This window comes from Pristiophorus japonicus, chromosome 17, assembly GCF_044704955.1.
Source record: "Pristiophorus japonicus isolate sPriJap1 chromosome 17, sPriJap1.hap1, whole genome shotgun sequence".
Taxonomy (NCBI): Eukaryota; Metazoa; Chordata; class Chondrichthyes; family Pristiophoridae; genus Pristiophorus; species Pristiophorus japonicus.
The window spans coordinates 18,916,285-18,942,257 of NC_091993.1; the positions used below are offsets into that span (position 1 = coordinate 18,916,285).

Genomic DNA, 25,973 nt, shown 5'->3' on the forward strand with positions numbered 1-25,973 from the left:
GCCGAAGGGCCCATTTTATTGTACCGCAATTAATTTAGAAATGATTTCAGGCTTATTATATTTTGCTAATGCAGATGTGTCTATCTCATCGGAGGCAGCAATCTGTGACTGTTTCTTTGCCTTTAATTGTAGAGAGTGAAAAAATCAGGTTTCAGGCAAAGAAAATGTTGATTGCTTTTCACAGACTATTAAGAGATTCTTCCTTCTTTAAACACAAATCCAATTAAATTAATTTCTTTATCTTCGAGTTAAAATTTTAAAGTGCCCACAGCAGTCACTGTTCTGGCCCCCAGTGATCCCTTATAGTTGTTACTTCTAAGGCCGCTGTAATAACCCAATAATTAATTCAGAAACTTCCTCGATAGTTCTGAACTCATAATAGCAAAGCCCTTCTCTGTTATGCGTCGACATCTGTGACTATATTTTGAATCACAGAATCTTATTCATCCCATTATCATTTCTAATTCTGCTAATTGTTTTGTTATGACTGGACCTCTTTTTCCTTACATTCCTCAATCTCCTCGGTCACCCTCTCAACAAGGCTGGGTGGGTCTCCCTTTGTGCCAAACTACAGCAGTCACTGTTTTAAAATTCTCATCCTTGTTCTCAGCTCCCTCCACATGGCCTCGCCCCCTTCCCATCTCTGTAGCCTCCTCCAGCCCTTCCGAGATCTCAGCGCCCCTCCAATTCTGGCCTCTTGTGCATCTTCAATTTTCATCGCTGCACCTTTGGCCACCTTGCCTTCAGCTGCCTGGGCCCTGAGCTTTGGAATTCTGTCCCCAAACCTCTCTGCCTCTCGACCTCTCTCTCCTCCTTTAAGATGCTCCTCAAATCCAACCTCTTTGACCAAGCTTTTGATCACCGACCCGAATATCTCCTTATGTGGCTCGGTGTCAAATTCTGTTTGATAATCGTTCCTGTGAAGCGCCTTGGAATGTTTTACTATGTTAAAGGCAGTATATAAATGCAATTTGTTGTTGTTATATAACAAAGTGCTTTGGAAGGCTTCAGAGATACGTGATAAGGTGTTGTAAAAATGCGAGTCTTATAATTCCTCACTTATATTGCAACCGGAGAAGCGATAGTCTCTTGGACCTCGTGCTGTATTGTATGCACCTGTGAGTTTGTAGAGCTGTTGGACTGGAGTGCATCATCACCCCCAGCAACCAAAATTTAATTTGACCATAATTTCAAAAAGTTTTATTTGTTAATTTGTCGGTTCTAGTGCCTCTTTAATAAGGGGGGCACTTGCATTAACGTTACTTTAAAATAGTTGGTAGAGCTATTGAGTTGTGAGTGGCTTAGCCAGTCACGTCATGTTCACAAAACTCAATAAAACCCCAGCCAGTTGGGTTCAGGGGATCCACGGTGAGGCATATGGTTGTGAGCCTGGTGGATGAACTGGTAATGCGTAGTGTGATTGTTAAACCTTTGCTAATAAACCAACTAGTTCTTAATAGCAATGTGTTGCTATGAATTCTTAAGCAAAGAACCCATGAAGCAAATACATTACACATGGCAACCACAGCTGAGAGCACCGACTCTTTGGCCTCTAATGCTGCCCTTCCACTCTGACACTCCCAATACACGCAGGGAGCTCGCATTGAGAAATTACACATCCCAGTCTGTGATTTTATGGACATTGATTTCAATGGTCAGAAAATTGCGGGCTTCCCGTGTGCAATTTTCCGGGAATGTCCAGGTGGAAAATCTCCCCTTAAATTGAAAAAGAAAACATGCCTTTTAATGTAATAACAGGTGTTCCTGACAGCTGCACCATGTGCTAATGTAGGGTCTAACATTTAGCTCTGATAGTCCTCTCCTGAATGCACCTGAGACTCCTGCACCAGAAGTAGCAGACGTTTCCTTCCGTAGTCCCTTTCGGTAAGATGGACATGCACCAAGCGTAGGCAATGCCTGTGAATGGGCACTTGCCCATCTGGTAAACGCACTCCAGGGGCTGCAGAAGCTTAAAGCTGCACTGTCACGGTGGATAGGTACTGCAGGCAATTCAAAGGCCAGAGGAATCTCCCAGACTAGTTTCGATCGCCTAGATGGGTCGGAGAGGAATTTCCCAGATTTTTGTTTCCCAAATTGGCCTGTGTTTTTTCATCTGTTTTTTTTGTCTCTCCCAGGAATCAGGTGGAGTAGAGTGTATATGTTATGATACACAAGGTATGGCAATTGTGTGGGACAGGCTCGATGGACCAAATGGTCTTTAACTGTCCATCATTGTCCGTATGTTCGTATGGCTGGAGAAGTGCTTTTTTTTTCCATTACTCCTTCCTGAACAAAACCTGCCAGATCGTTGAAAGTGATCAAACTGTGTCTGCTAGATTATCGGCGCGGCCTGAACTTTGTTAGGGTTATCAAGAAGTGGTCGCTTTAATTTTAAAGGAAAAGATGGCAGGGATCAGGCGAGGAGGAAACAGGCAAAGCTGTTGAGTTGCTGTGTGAGGAGATGGAAGGCAGGAGCAAAGGTCCATTTCTCGGCCACAGTTGAGAATGCCAGGGCACAACAAGCCAGAGGGAAAAGCGCTATAGGAGTGGGCAGTAGGTTCAGAGACATTTCTGTGCATGTGGGAGACTAAGAATATGACTGATGGCCTTTTGTGTTTGGAGCTTTCATTTGTTCATGCATTGTAAGTACAGTGCTGGGCAGAGGTATTTCGTTATTTGGCAGGGATGCTTTCTTCTGGTGTTGTGGATACTGCTGTAGAAATTCATGGGTTGGGAAAGAATGTGGTGGTCCTGGTCATTGTTGAGCTTCTTTCAGGAGACTATAAGAACATAGGAAATAGGAGCAAGAGTAGGCTATTCGATCCCTCGAGCCTGCTCCACCATTCAACGAGATTATGGCTGATCTTCTACCTCAATTCCAGTTCCCTGCACTATCCCCACATCTCGTGATTACCTTAATATCCAACAATCTATTGATCTCTGACTTGAATATACTCAACAACTGAACTTCCACAGCCCTCTGGGATAGGAATTCCAAAGGTTCACCACCCTCTGATTGAAGAAATTGCTCCTCGCTTCACTCCTAAATGTCCGACCCCGTATTCTGAGACTAACCCTGTGTTCTAGATTCCCCAGCCAGGGGAAACATTTTTGATATTAATGTTTGCCAACGAGCTCTAGTAGTTTATAATGGGACTTCTGATGGTGGCCTCTCATTCTCTTCTGATTCCACACCTTCACTTCCTCCTCTGAGGACTCTCACTGTGCTTCTCTGGGTCCAAGCCTCTGTCAATTGCTGTGCAGAATACAGCACAAGACAACGATCCTGAACACTTTGGCAGATTGATACAGCAAGATGCCCGAGTCAGTTTCAGAATAGCTTTCATGTGTTTGAAGAATGGCTCTCACGGTCTTCACTGTAGCGGTTCTTGGCTGCGGTCTGAAGGTGGTACAGAGGGGTCATCATGAGCCTCGGCTTCCCCTGGTTCCCCCAGAAGCTGACTGTTCAATTTGCTTGTCATCCCTTAGAGGACGTGACCAGGGAATTAGTAATGGGGAACATGGAGATGGCAGAAACTCTGAACAAATATTTTGTATCAGTCTTTACGGTAGAGGACACTAACAATATTCCGACAGGGGATAGTCTAGGGGCTATAGGGGGTGGGGGGGAGGAACTTAACACAATCACAATCACTAAGGAGGTGGTACTCAGTAAGATAATGGCAGATAAATCCCCTGGACCTGATGGCTTGCATGCTAGGGTCTTTTGAGAAGTAGCAGCAGGAATTGTGGATGTATTGGTTGTAATTTACCAAAATTCCCTGGATTGTGGGGAGGTCCCAGCAGATTGGAAAACTGCAAATGTAACACCCCTATTTAAAAAAAGGAGGCAGACAAAAAGTAGGAAACTATAGACCAGTTAGCCTAACATCTGTGGTTAAGAAGATGTTAGAGTCCATTATTAAAGAGCAATAGCAGGACATTTGGATAAGCAAATTTCGGTCAGGCAGAGTCAGCATAGATTTATGAAGGGGAAGTCATGTTTGACAAATTTGCTGGAGTTCTTTGAGGATGTAACGAACAGGATGGATAAAGGGGAACTAGTATTTGGACTTCCAGAAGGCATTTGACAAGGTGCCACATCAAAGGTTACTACACAAGAAAAAAGTTCACAGGGTTGGGGTTAATATATTAGCATGGATAGAGGATTGGCTAACTAACAGAGAACAGAGAGTCGGGATAAATGGTTCATTCTCTGGTTGGCAACCAGTAACTAGTGGGGTGCTGCAGGGATTAGTGCTGGGGCCCCAACTATTTATAATCTATATTCACGACTTGGGAGAAGGGACTGAGTATAATGTAGCCAAGTTTGCTGACGATACAAAGATGGGAGGAAAAGCAATGTGTGAGGAGGACACAAAAAATCTGCAAAATGACATAGACAGGCTAAGTGAGTGGGCAAAAATTTGGCAGATGGAGTATAATGTTGAAAAGTGTGAGGTCATGCACTTTGGCAGAAAAAAAATCAAAGAGCAAGTTATTATTTAAATGGAGAAAGATTGCAAAGTGCCGCAGAAGCGGGACCTGGGGGTACTTGTGCATGAAACACAAAAGAATAGTATGCAGGTACAGCAAGTGATCAGGAAGGCCAATTGAATCTTGGCCTTTATTGCAAAGGGGATGGAGTATAAAAGCAGAGACGTCTTACTGCAGCTGTACAGGGTATTGGTGAGGCCACACCTGGAATACTGCATGTAGTTTTGGTTTCCATATTTACGAAAGGATAGACTTGCTTTGGAGGCAGTTCAGAGAAGGTTCACGAGGTTGATTCCGGGGATGAGGGGGTTGACTCATGAGGAAAGGTTGAGTAGGTTGGGCCTCTCCTCATTGGAATTCAGAAGAATGAGAGGTGTTATCGAAACGTATAAAATTATGAGTGGGCTTGACAGGGTAGATGCAGAGAGGATGTTTCCACTGATGGTGGAGACTAGAACTAGAGGGCATGATCTTAGAATAAGCGGCTGCCCATTTAAAACCAAGATGAGGAGAAATTTCTTCTCTCAGAGAGTTGTAAATCTGTGGAATTTGCTGCCTCAGAGAGCTGTGGAAGCTGGGACATTGAATAAATTTAAGACAGAAATAGACAGTTTCTTAAACAATAAGGGGATAAGGAGTTATGGGGAGCAGGCGGGGAAGTGGAGCTGAGTCCATGATCAGATCAGCCATGATCTTAGTGAATGGCGGAGCAGGCTCGAGGGGCCGTATGGCCCACTCCTGTTCCTATTTCTTATGTTCTTATGTAGTGGGGGGCGGCCGACAATTGACTGCTCACCATGTGCGCCGTGAGGCAATTTCATATTTACCTGCGTGATCTTATGCCGATGGGCCCACACCAGCTAGACATTCGTATAAGGGGCACTCCTCCACAGATTACATAGGATTACATCGGATATACGGCACAGAAACAGGCCATTCAGCCCAACCAGTCCATGCCGGCGTTTATGCTCCACTCGAGCTGCCTTCCGTCTTTCCTCATCTAAATCTATCAGCATAACCCTCTATTCCCTTCTCCCTCATATGCTTGTCTAGCCTCCCCTTAAATGCATCGATACTATTCGCTTCAATCACTCCCTGTGGTAGCGAGTTCCACATTCTCACCACTCTCTGGGTAAAGAGGTTTCTTCTGAATTCCCTATTTGATTTCTTAGTGACTATCTTATATTGATGGCCTTTAGTTTATCTCTTCCCCACAAGTGGAAACACTCTCTCTGTATCCACTCTCTATCAAAACTTTTCAGAATTTTAAAGACCTCTATTAGATCACCCCTCAGCCTTCTTTTTTCAAGAGAAAAGAGACCCAGAATGTGCATCCTTTCCTAATATGTATACCCTCACATTTCTGGTATCATCCTTGCAAATCTTCTCTGTACCCTCCCCAGTGCCTCTCTATTCTTTTTCTAATATGGCGACCAGAACTGTACGCGGTGCTCCAAGTGTGGCATAACCAAGGTTCGATACAGAGGAACATGAGGCCAACATGCACGTTATCAATCACTCCATGGACTTGGAGGAATTAGCAATATGGAATAAGACAAGTGCCTGGGCTTATTGACCTCTGGTTTCCATGAGGGGGGTGATATATTGGCTGGCTTTGGTATACATTTAGTGAATGTAGCATCATCTTCATCATCATCATTATAGGTGGTCCCTCGGACGAGGATGACTTGCTTCCACACCAAAAGGGATGAGTTTGCAGATGTTTCAATGAAGGACCTGATATTCCCGTCCTGAACTCCAGGGGTGAAAGATGCCTTTGCGAGGATTTTTTTAAGTGTGGTGACCATTGCACACAGGCTTGACAGAGCTAGGTCTTGGTCCAATGGCAAGGGTTAACCAGGACGACTGGAGACCTGCTCTGCTGCACCGACCTAGTGCGCACACACATATCGCAGTGTGGGCTGGCCCCATGCTGCCCCTGGGCCCTCAGCTCTTCTGGGCCCCGTACCCTCATTTGCCGCATCTCCGCCACGATCTCTCGCCGCTCCTCCACCACAAACATTCAAATGTTTTGTAGCGGAGGAACGGTGAGATATCGTGGCGTGAGAGATTGTGGCGGAGGTGAATGTACCCATCATCATTATCATAGGCAGTCCCTTGGAATCGAGGAAGACTTGCTTCCACTCCTGAAGTGAGTTCTTTGGTGGTTGAACAGTTCAATATGAGAGCCATAGACTCTGTCACAGGTGGGACAGATAGTTGTTGAGGGAAGGGGTGGGTGGGACTGGTTTGCCGCACACTCTTTCCGCTGCCTGCGCTTGATTTCTGCATGCTCTAGGTGTTGAGACTCGAGGTGCTCAGCGCCCTCTTGGATGCACTTCCTCCACTTAGGGCGGCCTTGGGCCAGGGATTCTGAGGCAGCTAGGCCCATATAGTAGTGCCCTGTCTCCAGTCGTCTTGGACCCCCTTGCTACTGGATCAAGACCTTGCTCAGCTAAGCCCGTGTGGTAGCCGGTGTGCAATGACCACCCCACGTTAAAAGATGTACCAATGCACTGTTGGCTAGCTAGAGTTAGCTATATCACACTTGAAGCCCTTGCCTTGAAGGTTCAAAGCCACAGTCACCATCAATGAGACTAGCAGTGCCATGCCAGCCCTACAGGGTGGCTCCAAGTCTTTCTGAGGCAGGTTGTGTTACTCCTACACTACATCCCTGCTGAACCCCACCCTCCAAAACTACTGCTCCACAGTAAGGTCCATGTAGGTTCTGATGGAACAACACAGTGATGGGGAGTTGGTGCCCACCTCCTCCTCCTATGATGTTGTTCTCCAGAAGAGCTTCTCATTCATCCTCTTCCTCCTCTTCCTCCACATGAGCTTGAAATAAGGGGATCCCCAGTGCGATCCCCGCTCCTCATTGTGCAGGCGAGGATAGTGGGCTTCCTCAACGCCATAACAATAAACAGACCGTAGTAATTACACCAAGAAATGTATTTTAATGTGAGCCCAGATTGCTTCCAAGTGCAGAATTATGTTTGCTGCACCGATTGCTGCCTGGCCCTTGCAGCCTCTCAGACACAGCCTTCTTTACCACCAACTCTCATAGGGCCAGCCTGTACCAGATAACAGCCAGGAGAGGCACAGGAAAGCTGTCCACTGCATTGATGATATCACCCGACCCCAAATTGCATGCCGTTCTCATTGTGACGCAGTCCAGAGGCATCATCGGAGCACCACGATGTGAGCACAAAGTCTTTGTGCCACTTTTCCTTTTCGGAGTGCTCAAATAATTGGGGTAGTTTGGGTATTGTATAGAGTAATAACGGGGCCCTCGTGCCTGCTACACCATTATTCATCTTCTTTCGTACGTTAGTAGCAAAGCAAATCAAATGTCAATATCTAAGTCAGGTATCTAGGCCAAAGCAACAGTGTGGATATCTTGTAGGCTGCCTGTGAATTCCCTCTGAGGGCATTGCTCAATGATGTGCCCCAGGGTCTGATTAGGAGCTCCACAGTCACATGATGGGGATGCTTTAATCTTCCATCTATGGAGGAGGTGGCAGCATCGACCTAGACCGGTTCTGAGGCGGTTGATGGTTGTCCACTGTTTGCGAGGAAGGTTTGATCCTTCAGGTTGTACTGTGGGGTCCTCTGTAGGGAATCTATTCCATATGTCTGCTATGCAATCATTTCATCTTTGGAAAAACACAGCTTAAACCTTGTAAAGCTGAACCAACGTAAGCGGCCCAAACAGTGACACCAACTTAAGGTTTCACTAAGGTAGAAAGAGAAACACTGGAAATATGAGGCAGAAGGAAAGGCTGATTTTCCCGTAATTAAGATCTCCACAAAGTACGGCTCTGATTTAGCTGGAGCTATTGGCTCTGCATGCGTCCAATTAATTAATGTCAGTATTTAGCAAGAGTTTTGGTTTTCATGCTGTCAGTTCAAATGCATAACCTGATATTTAGTAAATGTTGGTGCTACACGCTTTTGATAATTCCATATCCCTGAAACCCTGTTATCTATGAATAATTCATGTATCCCTTAAATAATTACTGTACCGTCTGAATCATGTATTTCGTGAATTATTCCTGTACGACATGAATATTTCCTACGCCTCAATTATCGCATGAAATCTGCACCTCCTTGAATCCTGAAAACTAGTACTAATGCGTGAATCCTGTAATGAATGTATAATTCCTGTACCCCTTGAATCCTGTACTCTATAAATAATTCTGAAATGAAGGGGTTAGCTCATGAAGAAAGGTTGAGCAGGTTGGGCCTATACTCATTGGAGTTTAGAAGAATGAGAGATGATCTTATTGAAACATATAAGATACTGAGGGGGCTCGGCAAGGTAGATCGTGGGGGAATCTAGAACTAGGGGGCATAGTTTCAGAATAAGGTGTCGGCCATTTAGAACTGAGGTGAGGAGGAATTTCTTTTTTCAGAGGGTCGTAAATCTGTGGAATTCTCTGCCCCAGAGAGCTGTGGGGGCTGGGTCATTGAATATATTTAAGGTGGAGATAGACAGATTTTTGAAAGATAAGTGAGTGAAGGGTTATGGGGAACGGGCGGGGAAGTGGAGCTGAGCCCAAGATCAGATCAGCCATGATCTTGATTGGCGGAGCAGGCGCGAGGGGCCAATTGGCCTACTCCTGCTCCTATTTCTTATGTTCTTATGTTCTTGCACCCTATGACTGTGGTGCTCCATGAATGTTTCATGTATCTCAAGAATAGTTCTATAGCCCAGGAATCTTGCATTGATTGAATCTGGCACCCCTTGAATTTGGTACTCCAGGAATGCTGCAGCCCATGAACAATGAGGGTACAGTAATATAGTGGTTATGTTACTGGACTAGTAATCCAGACGTATCAACTAATAAGTCAGAGACAGTAAGTTCAAATCCCACCACGGCAGCTAGGGGAATTTAAATTCAGTTACTTAAAAAAATCTGGAATAAAAAGCTAGTAGCAGTAATCAGACCATGAAACTTCTGGATTGTCGTAAAAACCCATCTGGTTCACTGATGTCCTTTAGGGAAGGAAATTCGCCGCCCTTACCCGGTCTGGCCTAGATGTGACTCTCGACCCACAGCAATGTGGTTGACTCTTAACTGCCCTCTGAAATGGCCCAGCGAGACACTCAGTTGTATCAAACTGCTTCAACAAAGTCAGCACTGTGGGAGCACTTTCACCACACGGACTGCAGCGGTTCATAAAAGCGGCTCACCACCACCTTCTCAAGGGCAATTAGGGATGGGCAATAAATGCTGGCCTTGCCAGCGATGCCCACATCCTGTGAATAAATGCAACACTGTATGAATCTTTCACGCCATGGTTAATTCCTGTATTCCATGAATACTTATGGATCATTCTTATACCCCGTGAATCCTGTTTCTTTTGAGTTCTGTATCCTACAAATCCTGTGGACCATGAATAAATCCTGTCCCTCATGAATCCTGTACCCGTTAAAACCCATATTCCATGAACCACCTCTATGTCTCGCGCATTGTGAACTTGATGAATTATTCCTGTACCTTAAGAATCCTGTGCTTTATGATCCCCATAATCCATGAATAGTTCCTTGGCCTACACGCAAAAAAAAAGGTTGGTAATGTGTGGAACTCTTTTCCACAAAAAGCAGCTCAATTAATAGTTTGTATCCTGCGATTGATGGAATTTTGCTAGACAAGGGTATAAAAGGATATGGAGCCAAGGTGGGTAGATGGAGTTAAGGTACAGATTAGCCACGATCTCAATGAATGGTGGAACAGGCTCAAGGGGTTCCTAGCTTCCTAAAGGCTCTATAAAAATGCAACTTTTTGTTGTTGAAATCACATGCGTTTCATTCCCTGACACGAACGTCCATCAGGCTCCTCAGCACAAATGTCCCAAAAGGACAAAATCCGGAATAAAAAATGTTTTTCAACCATCTGAAACTTGGAATCTATCTGATAGGCTCATCAATCAGGTGACAAACACAGAAAGTTGAGAATCTATTTTATTTGAGAATTTGCATTATTTTCTAGGTTCTTGAGCAAATGGCTGTAATGCAATTTCTAGCCACATGATGGCAGCAACAATCAATTATTTTTTACCGAAATCTACTTTTGCAAAATTATTTACTGTTTCTGTAAAAAGTTGCCAGAATGATAATGTCCCCGTGTAGATTTCTGAGGGGTTAACTCTGACTGGTTGTGATTGCTGACTGCTACACTTGGTGCTGTAGGCGCTCACGTCAGGAATCGTTCTCCTCGATGGTGGTACCAGAGCATGAATCTAAAGCTCAGCGATGAGAGAGCCGCCAGAGCTCAGCTTACATACTTTACTCGATCATTTCAGTTATCTTGAAACATTTAGTGCTGCTCAAGGAAAGCAGTTACAGAGAAAGATAAACACTCCTGCAACATGAACAAGGCAAACACACAGAGTAGAATAGTGTCAGCCGTGGCTTAGTGGGTAGCACTCTCGCCTGAGTCAGGAGGTTGTGGGTTCAAGGCCCACTCCAGAGACTTGAGCACAAAGATCTCGGCTGACACTCTAGTGCAGTGCTGAGGGAGTGTTGTACTGCCGGAGGTGCCATCTCTCGGATGAGACGTTAAACCGAGGCCCCTTCTGCTCTCTCAGGTGGATGTAAAAGATCCCATGGCACTACTTCGAAGAAGAGCAGCGGAATTATCCCCGGTGTCCTGGCCAATATTTATCCCTCAATCAACACAACAAAAACAGATTATCTGGTCATTATCACATTGTTGTTTGTGGGAGCTTGCTGTGCTGCCTTTCCTACATTACAACAGTGACGCAACTTCAAAAAGCACTTCATTGGCTGTAAAGCGTTTTGAGACGGTCCGGTGGTTGTGAAAGATGCTATATAAATGCAAGTCTTTCTTTTTTGATCAATTTCACCCGATTAACAGATGTAAAGTGGAATTGACTCATTAAAAAATGGCCCAGATCAGTTATGCCAGATTCTCTCCCATTTAATTTTCCAGTTGGGTTTTGTTCTGGCACCAGAATTACCCAGTGGTTTGAAGTTAATTGAAAAATGTCTCAAAAAGTTGGCTTTAGCGCTCCAAGAAGGAAGTGGAGTCTTTCTCGGAGCGCTAAAGGATGCAGGCGGGGAGGAGATCTCAGCAGTGCTGCACACTGGGCCGTGCCGCGCTGCCACGTACAAAGGGCCCTTCCCTCCCTGAAAGGGGAGGGTCATCGCTGCAGACTCCGCAATTTAACACGGTCCTACCTGGAGCGCGAACCTGCTGATCAGCCCGGCACTTGAGCAGAGCACGGGGCTGAGCGATCGCGGGCAGGGACCCGTGAGGAAAACAGCGGCAACAAAGGTATGTTTTTTTTACTGACCTCGGCCACCTGGCCTTTAATCACTGGCCGCCCGATGCACACCTTCTGCTGCTGCTGGCACTGTCGCAGGGGGCGGAAGTCAATTTCAGGTCCAGGGGGCGCTAACGGGAGATACAAATGCACTCAATTTCTAGCCCTAAGATTTGTAACAGCATTTTGAGGCTGCTTCTGAACCTACTTTCTTGCTTTTTTTTTGTTTCTTTCCTGTTTACACTGAATTGTTCAGGAAGCTTTGTGCCGTGTTGTTAATACGTCTACAGGGGACCTCATAGAAACGTTTAAAATTCTGACGGGTTTAGACAGGTTAGATGCAGGAAGAATGTTCCCAATGTTGGGGAAATCCAGAACCAGGGGTCACAGTCTAAAGATAAGGGGTAAGCCATTTAGGACCGAGATGAGGAGAAACTTCTTCACCCAGAGAGTGGTGAACCTGTGGAATTCACTACCACAGAAAGTAGTTGAGGCCAATTCACGAAATATATTCAAAAGGGAGTTAGATGAAGTCCTTACTACTCGGGGGATCAAGGGGTATGGCGAGAAAGCAGGAAGGGGGTACTGAAGTTTCATGTTCAGCCATGAACTTATTGAATGGCGGTGCAGGCTAGAAGGGCTGAATGGCCTGCTCCTGCACCTATTTTCTATGTTTCTATGTTTCTATGTTTCTATCAGGACAGTGTTTTCCCAATGGAAATTCTTCTTTACTGCTGCTTTTTGGAGCAAGCAGAGGACCAATAAGAATGGTAGCATAGTGTGCTGGGCTAGTAATCCAGAGCCCTAGTCTAACGATCTGGAGATATGAGTTCAAATCCCACCATGGAATTTAAATTCAGTTAATTAAATACATTTGGAATAGAAGGCTAGTATCAGTAATGGTGACCATGAAACTACTGGATTGGTGTAAAAAACCATCGGGTTCACTAATGTCCTAAGGGAAGGAAATCTGCCGTCCTTACCCGGACTGGCCTATATGTGACTCTGGACTCATAGCAACGTGTTTGACTATTAATTGCCCTCTGAAATGGCCGAGAAAGGCCCTCAGTTGTACCAAATTGCTACAAAGAAGTATAACACCACATGGACTGCAGCAGTTCAAGAAGGTGGCTCACCACCACCTTCTTGAGGACAATAAGGGATGGGCAATAAATGCTGGCCTTGCCAGCGATGCCCACATCCTGTGAACGAATGAAAAAAAATCAAAGGCAGCTGTACCAGAGACAGACTGCACCCATCTCTCACACCTACAATAGGGCTCAAATTTGCCCAGGAATTGCTCCATTTTTTTTTTGGAGCAACTTGATTTTTCTGGAGTGTCTTAAAAATCCCCATTTTGCACATTCAATTTGCTTCAGTGTAAGTGAGTTAGTTAGGATTGTTTTAGTTTCGGTTAGTTTTTCTCAAAAGGGGGCGTTACCGGCCACCTATGCCAGTTTTGGCCATTTAGGCCACTTTGGCCAGCTAATAGTTACTCCAAATCTACTTAAGCCAGCGTATGTGGCCAATTCAGAAAACCTTTGCGGAGAGTAAAGAAATCAGCGCAGGTAGGTACATCGGAGGCCAGCAGAACTTAATGACTCGTCTAAAGAATGTGAATAGGATCAAACAGCTATACAGGACATCATATGACAAATTTTGCAAAGTTAATTTACTATACAACAGAAGCATTCATGGAAGATTAAACTACAAAAATAAAAGAAGTAAAAGATAGTTGAATTAAATTGCCCTAATCTCACAACTAATTTAAACAACTATTTGTTTGCAATGATTATACTGGGCCAAAATTGAGTCCATACTATCTAAATAAAGTCTACTTCAATTAATAAGATATTCTCTCAGTGTTCCTCAGTCACTTATGTTCTTCTTTCACAATAGCACCAGGTGAATAGGTTTGACAAATGGTCACACTATTCACAAGAGACAAAACATATTTACATAATTTTTTCAAAATATCCAAAAGTCCAGGAAAATGACAAGCCATTAAGAAAGTTCCAAAATAGCTACAGTGCATAAAGTTTCAAACCTGAGGTCGATCGCACTGGGAGGCCACTCAGCCAGGGATAGGGGCGGGAATCGTGTCCTACACTGTGATATCTTCACAGAGCACAGCACACACAGCTCCTAACATGGCAGGCAGCTCTCTCGGAAGCCTCTGGAATCTGCCTGGTTCTGTTTATTATTAACTCTGCAGTTGCAGTACACAATACGTCCACATCCACAGTGTGGAGCTACAAACATTACAAGCTTACAGACATTACATTTCTCCCTCCTTAAGGACGAAGTTATTATAACAAACATCATACATAACTTTCATGTTTATACATAACACAGGATATAAACTTATATTTTTTCCATATTTACAAATTTAACTTTACCACTTGTTTTCTGTTTCGAAGAGGATACCTTCACTCTCGAACAGAACATTCCAAACATTGTGTTAAATCTAAACTCATTCGAGGCTCATCCTGAGGAACGTTTTCCTCCATGGAATTTCCTTGATTTTCATTTGAACTCACTCTAACGTCAGGCTCTTTGTTTTCCTGACTCGGACTCAGACTTTCATTCTGATTCTCTCCTGGATTTGTTTCCAGTACATTGGATTTAGGATTTGCTACTGGTGTATCAAAACTATCTGATGAGTCAGAAATAATTGAATCATTCCCACCTTCAACTCCTTCCATGTCTGGAGGTAAAATATGATCAATATGAACAAACCTAACCTGTCCATTATCAAACATCTTTACCAAATATGTGCGAGGACCACATATCTTCACCACTCTTCCTGGTAACCACTTTAACCATTTATGGGGCCCAAGTTTCCACACGATAAAAAACGGGCGCCCCTCCGAGCTGGGCGCCCGTTTTTCGCGCCTAAAACGGCGCCGGAAAAAAACCGCGCGATTCTGGAGCGTTCTGCAGCTCCTTGTCTGCCTGGCGCGGCGCCCAAGGTGGGCAGAGCCTACCATCGCGGCGATTTTGTAAGTGGGAGGGGGCGGGTACCATTTAAATTAGATTTTTTTCCTGCCGGCAACCCTGTGCGTGCGCGTTGGAGCGTTCGCGCACGCGCAGTGTGAAGGAAACATTGGCACACGGCCATTTTTGTAGTTCTTTGTAGCGGTTTAATTTTTGAACATTTTTTAATAAAAGCACATTGCCATCAGCACATCAGCACTGAGGCTTCTTGCAGCAGTGAGAAGGCTGCAGGAAGCCTCAGAAAGTTGAGGCAGTCGTTTCCCTCCCCCCCCCCGCGGGAACGAACGGTTTCCTCAACTTGAGGCTTCCTGCAGCATTCTCCCTGGCTGAAGCACTTTCACACAGGTAGGAAGATGGTTTATTTAATTTTTTCTTTGCTTATAAATTTTTATTCAGGTTGGATTTATTTGTATAATATTTGTATAAGTATAAATAAGGATTTATTATAGAATTTAATGACTTCCCTTCCCCCCCCCACCTCGTTCCCGACGCCTAATTTGTAACCTGCACCTGATTTTTTAACGTGTAGACAAGGTTTTTTCAGTTCTACAAAAATCTTCACTTGCTCCATTCTAAGTTAGTTTGGAGTATGTTTTCACTGTGGAAACTTTGAAATCAGGCGTCAGTGGCTGGACACACCCCCTTTTGAAGAAAAAATTCTGTTCCAAAGTGAAACTGTTCTAACTGACTAGAACTGCAGAAAAAAAAATGTGGAGAATTGCGATTTCTAAGATAGTCCGTTCTCCACCAGTTGCTCCTAAAAATCAGGCGCAAATCATGTGGAAACTTGGGCCCATGGTGATGGTACTTCACTCTCACCTTCTGGTTTAATTTCACACTTCTCTCTTTTACTCTACCTCTATCATGATTCTCTTTCTGTCTTAATTGTGTCTCTTCTACGGACTGTGCCAAATTTGGTTTTAACAACGAGAATCCGGTTCGTGGCTGTCGTTTGAGAAACAACTCTGCTGGTGTTCTACCAGTAGTTGTATGAGGAGTATTTCAATATATAATCAAAAAATTAGCCAATTTGTGATCCAATGACAACTGTCGTTTCCTTGGATTTGGATCTAACACTTGTTTTATGAGGGCACGTTTTACAATTTATACAATTTATGCACCATTCGAAGCAGGATGGTATGGTGGAACCTTGGTATGTTTCACACCATTTTTGCTCGTGAATTGTGCAAATTCTTCTGAACAAAATTGTGGTCCATTATCCGAAACAATTTCTTCAGGGAGGCCAAATGAAGAAAATAATTTTCACAAAATGTCCAATGTTATACTTGTTATTTTCCACATTGGAAACACCTCAACCCACTTCGAATGGCTATCAATCATAATGAACAATTGTTGTCCTTCGAACTCAGCAAAATCAATATGTAGCCTTTGCCACACCCTGGGAGGCCATTTCCATGGCTGTAATGGTACTGGTGGTGGTTGCTTGCTTACCGATTGACATGTCGTACACTGACTCATGATGTACTCTATATCTTTATCAAGACCTGGCCACCATAAATAACTGCGTGCAAAACTCTTGGTCAAGCACATTCCCAGGTGCTGGTCATGGTGGTCTCCTAATAATTTGGACCTGAATTTATTTGGTATAACCACTCTTGCACCCCACATGATACAATCTTTATCGACTGATAATTCATTCCTACGAATGAAGAATGGATGTGTATCTTTATCTGTTACATGGTTTGGCCATCCATTTGCAATATACTCATACATCTTTGACATCACTGGGTCACGTTTGGTTGCTCTACCAATCTCTTCAGCTGTGACTGGCAGTTCATCAATGTATGAAAAATAAAACACTTCTTCCCTATCGGGTGTAACTTGTGATGTGGAAGGCATACTAGACATTACATCAGCATTACTGTGATCAGCTGATCGTCTGTATTCAATATCATATGTATATGCTGACAAAATCAAAGCCCATCTCTGCATTCAGGCTGCAGCTAAGGTTGGAACTGGGGACTTTGGATGGAGGATTGCTGTTAGGGGCTTATGGTCCGTAACGATGGTAAACTTACGACCATACAAGTATTTGTGAAACTTCTTGACCCCAAAAATTAATGCCAAAGCTTCCCTTTCAATTTGCGCATAATTACTCTCACTGGCACTGAGAGTGCGTGAAGCAAAAGCAATTGGTGTCTCCTCCCCACTACGTGATACATGAGAGATCACTGCCCCAACTCCATACGGAGAGGCATCACATGCTAGCTTAATCTCCTTAGCTATGTCATAGTGAACTAACATGGTGCTCTCTACCAATTTGCTTTTACACTCCTTGAATGCTGTATCGCATTCTTTTGACCACTTCCAATGGACCTGTTTTTTCAAAAGTTCATTCAGTGGATGTAATACTGTAGCCAAATTTGGTAGGAACTTCCCATAATAGTTCAAAAGACCCAAGAATGAACGAAGTTCAGTGACATTCCTGGGAGTGGGTGCATTTCTAATTGCATCCAATTTTTCCATGGTTGGATGTAAACCATCTTTGTCTACTCTGTACCCTAAGTACTCCACTGAGTTTTTAAATAACTCACACTTACGAGCAGACACTCGTACTCTGTGCTTCTCTAGCAGTTTGAAGACTTCATTCAATATGTTGTTATGAATTTGCCTATTTGGTGCTGAAATTAGTATATCATCCAAATAACATACTACCCCTTCAATACCTTGCAAAATCTGGTTCATCACCCCTTGGAATATGGCAGGGGCGGAAGACACTCCAAACGGTAGCCTATTAAATTGATATAGGCCTAGATGAGTATTTATAGTCAAACATGACATGGACGCCTCATCTAGTTCAAGCTGTAAGTAGGCATTCGTAAGATCCAGTTTTGAGAAGATCTGACCACCTGTCAGTGTTGTGAACAAATCTTCTATATTCGGCAATGTATTGGGGACATTACCCTCCAAACCCTGGTTTACGGTTACTTTATAATCACCACACAACTTTACCTTACCATCGGACTTAGGTACAACAACAATGGGTGTAGCCCAATTACATTGATCTATCTTACAAATAATGTTCTCAGTCTCTATTTTTTTTAGTTCTTGCTCAACTTTCTCCTTGGGTGCATATGATACCCTGACACTCGCCTTGAAGCCTTGGATCGGACTGCCCGTTTCACAGAACACCTTCGGATACTTCTTGATAACCTCATCCGTTGATGAAAATCTCGCTTCCACATAGAAAATCTTACTCCAATCCAGCTTCAGTGAGCGCAACCAATTTCTTCCTAGTAAGGCAGGCTTGTCTCCTTTCACTACTATTAGAGAGAAGTTCTGAAATTGATCTTTATATTTCACCGGTACGGTGATACGACCTACCACAGGAATTTTTTTCCCCGAGTAGCCTCGCAGCTCTATCTTGGATTTCTCCAGTTGGAAATCACGCAATTTGTCGAGGAACAGCGATTCTGGTACTACACTCACGGATGCACCTGTGTCAATTTCCATTGGTATCTTGAATCCCGCAACATCTATGTGGATTTTGATGCTTTCCGAATCGCTGTCCGTTAACCTCGTGCTCCTGATGACGTGTAACTCTAACATCTCCTCGTCTTGTTGTTGTTCTTCCATGCTATGTAGGCTTTTGGGATTTCTACTCATAGCTTTGAACGCTGGACTCATAGCTTTAAAAACTGGTTTACCCTTCAGTTGGCATGCCTTTGCAAGATGCCCAGTCTTCCTGCAGAAGAAACACTGTGTCTTCACGTATGGACAACTTTGAGCAATGTGTTGTCCCAGGCACTTAGAGCATGACTTCGACGCTCTGTTAGAATTTCCAGTTTCTGAGACTTTGGGCCCCTACCGTCTTTTACTTTGAACCTGCAGGTGATTTACCTTGGTTGACTGATGACCGTAATTATTATTTAATTCTTGAGAATATTTTTCGGCCATGCCCATCGACCTCGCTGTCTGACAAGCAATCTCAAAAGTCAAGTCATCCATCGTCAATAACTTCCTTCTGATCGCACCATTTTTCACCCCACAAACAAAACGATCCCGTGATGCTCGGTTTTGAAAGTTTCCAAAATTACAGTGCATCGATAGCTTTTCTAATGCTACGATGTAATCACTGATACTTTCATCAGCCTTTTGATTCCGAATCCCAAAACGATAGCTTTCAGCAATTTCTAACGGTTTGGGGTTATAGTGCTGCTCCAGCTTCGTTAAAATCTCTTTAAACGTTGTGTCCTTTGGCTCGTCCGGCACAAGCAGATTTACAAGGGTTTCATACAATGCTGGACCCACCTCCGATAAGAAGATCGCTTTCTTACGTTCCAACACAGTCTGGTTCTGGACTGCATTGTCTGGAACTTCGATTATGTTATTTGCAGTGAAATACATTTCTAGTTGATCCATATACACTTTAAAATGTTCCCGGTCATGTCTATATTCCCCCAAATGTCCGATTACAACTGCCATTTTAATCTCTAGCTGTTCACACCGTGTGCTGTATTTTACCTCAGATTTCTGTAGCTTTTTCCAAATACATAAACTTCCAAAGTCTCTCTGTCGGCTGGCTGACTCCTCCACCAACAAAATTTAAGCTTTAAATCATCCGAAAAATCCCATCTCATCGCCAAATGTGATATCTTCACAGAGCACAGCACACACAGCTGCTAACATGGCAGGCAGCTCTCTCGGAAGCCTCCGGAATCTGCCTGGTTCTTTTTTATTAGTAACTCTGCAGTTGCAGTACACAATACATCCACATCCACAGTGTGGAGCTACAAACATTACAAGCTTACAGACATTACACACACACACACACACAGCGGTTGCAGCATGCACACGGAGAGGCTGGGGGCGAGGAGCTACTTTGCATGCGCGGACACGCCACTGCGCAAGTGCAGACGTCCCGGCATTGTTTTCAGCGCAGCACGCTGGCTCCGCCCCTGACTCGACTGGCCACGCTGCGCGAAGACCGAGGAGAGGACAAAGTGGGGAGCGATTTTCTTCGGCAGATCTCTCGTAAGTGTGGCGAAAAAAGCGGTGGGCCAAATTTGAGCCCATAGTCAGCTGTGGCTCAGTGGATAGCACACTTGCCTCTGAGTCAGAAGTTTGTCCACTCCAGGGACTTGAGCACATAAATGTAGGCTGACACTCCAGTGCAGTGCGGAGGGAGTGCTGCACTATTGGACCTGCTGTCTTTCGGATGAGACATTAAACCGAGGCCCCGTCTGCTCTTTCAGGTGGACGTAAAAAAATCCCATGGCACTATCTTGAAGAAGAGCAGGGGAGTTATCCCCGGTGGCCTGGCCAATATTTATCCCTCAATCAACATAACAAAATAGTTTATCTGGACATTATCACGTTACTGTTTGTGGGAGCTTGCTATGTGCAAAGTTGGCTGCCGCGTTTCCCACATTACAACAGTGACTATGCGCCAAAAGTACTTCATTGGCTGTAAAGTGCTTTGAGACATCCGGTGGTCATGAAAGGCGTTATATAAAAATGTAAGTCTTTCTTTCTTCACATTAACATGCAGAGGTGCACCTGCTTATCAACAACAAAAACTGGATATACAGGCTGCAGGTCTGCAGGCTGCTAGATGCAGTGCCGTGCCTTTAGTTGCAAGGGCAGCTGCAGCTAACTTGTGCCAGAGAGCTGGCAGTTCTACTGGCTGCAATATCCAGCTGAGTCCTCGAGTCTCCTTCCTCTGCCACCCTTCGGGAATGCTGCACTGCCGTCTGATGCCGAGGGGCCCTGGAGCGATGCCCTCCTTTCTCCCACCGCATTCTGCCGCACCATCTCCACATTGGCAGCCACAAAACGGGGAGTTTGAGCGCGGCTCCCCTTGGCCACACAACCGGTTGTCTTCCTTCACTTATATTGTGCCAGGCACAACATATCCTCAGGCATTTCTGTTCCCAAAGTCACTTTAGCAAAGACTGAATGTACACGTTAGGAATGTGAACAGCCTTTGTCAGTGGTGCCAACAATTCTATTCCCAGAACCCTAAAAACAAAATGGCCCCCGCAAATTTACCAGTGGGATTAATGCCTATGCAGATCGGGCACAGGCTGGCCCACTGCTAAATTGGTCTGCTTTGCACCTGAAAAACACATGTTAACCTCTATCCCCTTAACATTTAATGGGAACCAAGGACAGGCAGTGAAAGTCCTGCACTGAGGGAGCTTCGAGCTCCCTGAGCGAGATGCCCTGTAACATAGTCAGCTTGAGCCACATCTTATGATTTTTTCTTTTCTCTCCAGTTGTGGGATCAGGGCACTTTCCAGGAGCTCTGTCCACGATACCAATTTTCAAACCAAAGTTAGAGAATGCCACAGGCGAGCCCGGAATGTTCCAGGCTCGGGTGAAATTGTTAAAACATTATAGCAACAGCCCTACCTCTGTAACCTCCTCCGACAACCCTCCGAGATCGCTGCGTTCCTCCAATTCTGGCCTTTTGAGCATCCGCGATTATAATCGCTCCACCATTGGCGGCCGTGCCTTCAGCTGTGTTGGCCCTAACTCCATGCCTAAACCTCTCCTCCTCACTACCTCTCTTCCCTCCATTAAGGCACGGTTTAAACCCAATGGGCTAGAAATTCCGTAGGGCCCCGCTTGGGGCTCTAGCTTTTGAAAAGTAAAAAAAAGTAGCGCCAGGCGCGAATGATCCTCTCCTGCTCGGAAATTCAGCATTAGCGCTCCGAGAGGGAAATGAAGCATTGAATCAAGCACTAATCACTGAATTTGCCACGACAGTTCGCTGAGTCCTTAGCACCCCCCCACTCCAGGCATTAACGGAAGGCACTAGGCAGCCAAATTTCTCCCCCTATCTCTGTGATCAAACTGCCCTCATATATCATTATGTGGCTCGGTGTCAAATTTTGTTTGATAACCACTCCTATGAAGGCTCTTGGAATGTTTTACTATGTTAAAGGAGCTATATAAATACAGGTTGTTGTTGAACATATCAATGTTCTTACACAATCCCATAGTGTTTTGTGATTTTGTTTAAAATTGATTCACTGGCTCAAGATTCGGCCTGAGTTGCTCCTATTTTTCTGGAGCAACTAGTTTAGAATGGAGCATCTTAGAAATTGCAATTCTCGGCCTTTAGTTTGCTCCAGTTCTAGACAGTTAGAACAGTTTCATTTTAGAACAGATTTTTTTTTCAAAAGGGGGCGTGTCCAGCCACTTACGCCTGCTTTACAAGTTTAGGCAGCGAAAACTTACTCCAAACTAACTTAGAATGGAGTAAGTGTAGCTTTTTGTACGCTCAGAAAAACCTTGCCTACACTTAGAAAATCAGGCGTAGGGAAGAGAGATGGGGGGCGGGGGGGGATGTTTGTAAATATGAAACACGTCACATACAAATAAAGAGCCATCATCAATAATAAATGATTAATAAATCAATAAATCAACCAATAAATCAATCCAAAAAATTAAAAAATTAAAAATAAAAGAAAATAATTAAAAAATCAATAAATAAAAAATTAAGTTTCTATCACCGACTGCAGCACCGGGAGCCCTCCAACAGCGTGCTGGGACGCCCCCCCCCCAGTGTCTCTCTCTCTCTCTCTCTCTCTCTCTGCCCGTGTCTCTCTGTGTTTCTGACAGCGAGGGGTGGAGGGAGGAAGGGGGGAGGTAGAGGGGGAGGAAGAGGAGGGGGAAGGTGGGGGAAGGAAGAGGAGGAGGGAGGGGGAGGAAGAGGGAGAGGGGGGAAGGGGAGGGGAGAGGATGGAGGGGAGAGGATGGAGGGGAGAGGAGGGAGAGAGGAGGGGGTAGAGGAGAGGAGGGAGGGAGGGGAGGAGAGGAGGGGGCGGGAAGAGGAGGGAGGAGGAGAGGCTGACCGGGCCAGGCCGAAGACTTTGGGCGGGGCCCGCCCCCAGCAAAATGCTGGGCAGGCGGGCCCTGCCGAGTACGTGGAGGGAGGGGGAATGACTGAACAGGAGGGGAGGGGTAGGGGGGGGTGGGGAATGGCAGCGGACCTGAACGGGGAGTGGGGAGGGGCGGGGAGCGGCAGTGGGAGCTGAAGATGAAGAGGAGGGAGGCCCACGTCCAATCTTCACCAGTGAGCCCATTCGGCCAGGGCTGGGGCGGCGTGCTTTGGGCCCCTCCCACACAGCCTCGGCGGCCTGGAGCAACTGCACATGCACGCACACTCTAGTGCGCATGTGCAGAGGTCCCGGCACTGTTTTCAGTGTGCTGCGCTGCGCCAAGGGCCTGCAACGTTCCAGCAGCGGGGAGAATACCGAGGTAAGTTTTAGGCGGGGTTTTTCTTCTGACGCACCTCATGGAGGTGCGCCGTTCTAAGCGGGGAGGGCGGGGGGCAAACTTGGGCCCACTTTGTGGTCTAAAGCTGGAGTGATTTGGCTTAATTGGTGATACAGTGAAGCCACTGGACCCTTCAACAGGTCTGTTCTGTCTTGTTGCAGCAACGTGACTGTTACATTCTTATCTCTTTTCAAACCTCCTTATTCTAGATTGTTTCAGTATTCATAGTTCAGTTCATCGTCAATCCAACTCTCCAAACCCTTCAGAGTGCACATCCATACCGTGAGTGGTTTTACTAACATGCACTGGTCAATCTATACTTGGTAATTGCTAATAGGTAGTCGACCACCTCTTGCTGCCATAATATTTCACTTTCATCTTTAAAAACAGTTAAGTGTGTCACGAGATATTGGGGCTGAATTTGCAGTCAGACGCCTCTGACCAACACAAAATCTATACACTTGCCTTCTGCCTCGGGTTCCACGGACACCTGTGCTCCTGGGCCTCTAGGCGTAGGCCTGTGTAAAGACCCACGTATCCCAGGGGTGCAGGCGGTTCGCTAGCGCCCCTGGGGTCACGTGGGCCGACCCAACCAATCAAAGAAAGGAATCCCCATTCATGCTAATGGGAATACCCCCAAAATACATCTAGACATCAAATACATTTTTAAAAAATTACATAATTAAAATGCCATTTAGTTAAATATTTAAAACAAAAATTAATTTTTTTGCAAAGTAAACTTTACAAGTTTTACTGGGGCTAGAAATAAACTTACCTTTTCTCTTTTAATGCACAATGGTTGATAACATTTTATTTTAAGTTTTTAAAAAAACTCTTACGCTGGTCAAAGTAGACACACCGGTGTGATGTTCCCGGGCGGTACTCCTCACTGCCGGCGGTACCAGCACACTGAATTTGCCGAGCGGCGTGAATGTCGGCGCTCACGGCTGCAAACCCTTTAGCGCCCCTGTGGCGCCCCTCGCCAGGTGTGCTATCCACCCGAATTTCTCCCCCAAAGTATCTCATTAGTCATAACGTACGGCAAAAGTGTGTACACTTATTTTTCACTTCTGATTGCATTAAAGTTCTTGCTTTATTTGCATACGGGTGCTATGGGCCGGCGAGTCTCCATCAGCCTCTCTGCTATCTACATCCTTGCAGCCTGCACTCTATGATAGGATGGTCTTCTGCTCTAAAGAGGCACCACCCTCCTCTGCTGCACCTCCTGCATTCTAATGCACTTTCCTGAAAAGGGCAATTTGCCCACATTACCCCTTGCCTCTATCAGAGCTTCCGCTAAAATCTATTTCCCCTGTTCATCCGGAACCTTTCCCTTCTGTGTGTGAGTGGTAGTCCTTTAAAGAGCCGCTGCTTTGCTGAAAATCCCACCTCCGCAGCTAATTGTGCCGAGCTGCAGCAGTGATTTTACACCCACTGGGATTCGATTACAATATTTATCTCTCAATCACCATCACCAAATTATCCGGTCATTATCACATTGCTGTTTGTGGGAGCTTGCTGTGCGCAAATTGGCTGCCGCGTTTCCCACTTTACAACAGTGACTACACTTCAAAAAGTACTTCATTGGCTGTAAAGCGCTTTGGAACGTCCGGTGGTCATGAAAGGCGCTATAGAAATGCAAGTCTTTCTTCCTTTTCCCAATTGAGAGAGGGGCTCGCCCCACCGTTCACGGCATGGCCTGCCCTCCCACTGTCGGCGTGGGTGTGCGCGTTTGAGGCTCATATGTTGCATTTGCTTCTTGTCTATAAAACACCAACTGTCTCTTCAACACATTGCGCACGTCAGAGTCTGGAGCGCTTCCTCTGTGATTTAATGAGGCGTCTGCTGCATCGCTCCCCTTGTCGAACATTTGCCGCTTCCAACGTCTCACAAGCACACAACGGGGAAAGTATCAGTTGTGCTTCAGTTGACCCGAGCTGCAGGTTTGCTCTCCAACCGATGGAAATGAAAGCAATGTCCATAGCCAAATTGAAATATTTCATTTGAAAATTTGGCTTATTTGCTGCCTCATAAACGTGCACCAGACGGCTTGCATCAAGCTCCAAGCAGCAGGTACAGAAAACACAGATGCATCATCGTTAGCAAAAATCAAAAGTAAAGAGAAATGAGATCCCACATGGTGCTGGAATGGAAAGAAGGGCTGAGGTGGGCTGGCACTGCTACTCAAAGCTTCTATTTAAGACGTCAGGCATCCGTGTCCACGGTAACAGTGACTGTTTAATTGTATTTGAAACCTGCAGCTTCCAAAAATCTTGACAAGTTGTGGAGGGGGGTGGGGGGGGGATGATAAAAGGAGCAGAAGAGGAGATGAGTTTGTTTTAAGTTTAGTTCCATGTATTGAAGGTGTGTTTCTTGGCTGAATATAATTCTCAGGCACAGCTGGAGATGGGCTGCTTATTGATTAACGGCACAGCTAACATCTGTTCCACTTTCTGTCAGTGAATCAGCCACTTGTAGTTTTATTAGGAAATTGTCAGCACTTTTTCAGCAAAGTCTCAAGAGGTACGTTTTTTTTTTAGCAAAAGGCCGTGGTCTTTTAAGTGGAGGTCGTGTGGTATATGTAACCTGAATTTAGCAATCCTCTGCCATCCCAGGCCACCCTGGTACCTGTGGTTGATTGCCTGATGTGAGATGTTGTGTGGGAGATCTTAACCCCAATGTAGGGTGCTATGTGGCGGACCTGGCTTCGGTCTCTGGTGTCACGTGGGATGAGCTTGTCAATTTTGCCATTGCTACCGTAACTTTAATCTGGCTCAGCCCCACAGCTTTTGCTTAAAAACAAGTTAACCATCCAAGCTCTCTTCCCCATGATCGTTTTAGCGGTAACATACCTATTATTTAGAACATTCCCGAGTGACCTCGAATGGTTTGAGCAGACACCAAATACCTCGTTTAATTTGACCATGAGTGATGTTCTA

General features: G+C 45.1%; 1 protein-coding gene across 1 annotated transcript in view; it reads left to right on the forward strand.

Annotated features, from left to right (window-relative positions):
• Nucleotides 1–25,973, forward strand: part of LOC139227586 (cytosolic carboxypeptidase 4) — a 267,409-nt gene that overhangs the window by 145,016 nt on the left and 96,420 nt on the right. The window lies entirely within an intron of this gene.